This window comes from Lactuca serriola, chromosome 1 (genome assembly GCF_051521515.1).
Source record: "Lactuca serriola cultivar US96UC23 chromosome 1, Lser_US96UC23_V15, whole genome shotgun sequence".
NCBI lineage: Eukaryota > Viridiplantae > Streptophyta > Magnoliopsida > Asterales > Asteraceae > Lactuca > Lactuca serriola.
Genome location: NC_136408.1, coordinates 159,339,588 through 159,341,304, shown reverse-complemented (window position 1 = coordinate 159,341,304; position 1,717 = coordinate 159,339,588).

Genomic DNA, 1,717 nt, shown 5'->3' with positions numbered 1-1,717 from the left:
GTCAACACCTACGAAGAGTCTTAGAAACATTACGATCAAAGAAGTGCTATGCAAAGTTCTCTAAGTGCGAGTTTTGGATTCGAAGAGTCGAGTTCTTGGGCCACGTTGTTAGCAAAGAGGGAATTCACATGGACGCTTCCAAACCAAGGCCACTGAGAACTGGTCAGCACCGAAGACACCTACAGAAATTCGTTAATTTGTGGGTCTCATTGGCTACTATCGCAGGTTCATACATAATTTATCTAGCATCGCGAAACTGCTTACTGCATTGACCCAGAATTGTGTGGCCTTTGACTGGGAAGATAAACCAGAGAAGGCATTCCAAACACTAAAAGCATGCCTGGTGCATCACACAGATACTATCCCTCCTAGAAGGGATATAAGGCTTCATTATGTATTACGATGCAACCCAACCAAAGTATTGGTTGTGCTCTTAAGTGAAGAGGAAAGGTCATTACCTACGCCTCACTCCAACTTAAGACACATCAAATCTTTTACGTCGCATCGGATCTTGAGTTAGGAGCAAATGTGCTTGCCCTGAAGATTTGGAGACACTACCTATAAGGTACGAAGAACCCCATCTTCACAGACCACAAGTGCCTTCAACATATATTCGATCAGAAGGAACTCAATATGAGGCCGCATTCCCTGGAAAGTCTCGCCCAGGAAGGGTTTGCTACGCTACGGAAAGCGTAGGAGGCTAAATCCAAGATAAGTAGTGCCTTTCGAGATTCTCTCAAGAATCAGCCGTGTAACCTACAAAACTAAATCTACCACGTGAACTTAGTAAAGTCTATTCTACTGTCCACGCCTCAAACTTGAAAACATGCCTATCCAATGAGGCTCTTGTAATTCCACTCGACGAGATCGAGATCCACGAGAGCCTCACTTTTGTGGAAAAACCAGTAGGGATCATGGACCGAGAGGTTAAACAAACGTAGCAAAACCGCATCTCGATAGTGAAAGGTTCGCTGGAATGCCAAGCGAGAACCGGAATTGGCTTGGGAGCGTGAGGATCAGATGAGACTGAAATATCCTCATCCTTTAACATAGTCTTCAATTCTTGCTTAAACTCTAATTTCAGGATGAAATTCTCTCTAACGGGGGATGATGTTACAACCCAAAATTTTTATCATGTACAATAGATCAATTCAATCAAGTTAGACTCGTTTTGCTATCTTTTAGCACTATTTAGGGTCTATTTGAGTGTTCTAAACCTAGTACAATCAATGTAGGAGCCTAGAAACGGGTTAAATCGAGTCGTAGAAAGCAAATTTGGGCCAACATTCCAATATGTGGAGTGTGCGGCCACACACATGAGTGTCCAGCCACACACCCATTCCAGCCACACACTCCCACCTATATATTCAACACTTGGTCATTTTGAACGCTTTTTCCTCTTCTTCAAGGCTAGAACTCATTTTCTCTCAAGTATCATCCAACTTTTCACTTAAATCTTCAATCAAGTAAGTGATTCATCGTTTGATTAGCTAATACATGACCTTAACTAGCCTTTCCCTTTGCTTAGATCCATGAAAAACATCCATTTTTAGTCAAGAACACCAAGAACACCAAGCACACCAAGAACACACACACGATTTTGTCATCTTTATAAAGGGTGTGCAGCCACACACATCATGGTGGCCGCACACACCCTTTTTAGGTCCAAAAATGGAAATGAACTCCATATAAGGCTAAAGCATGAATAAAGAAACCT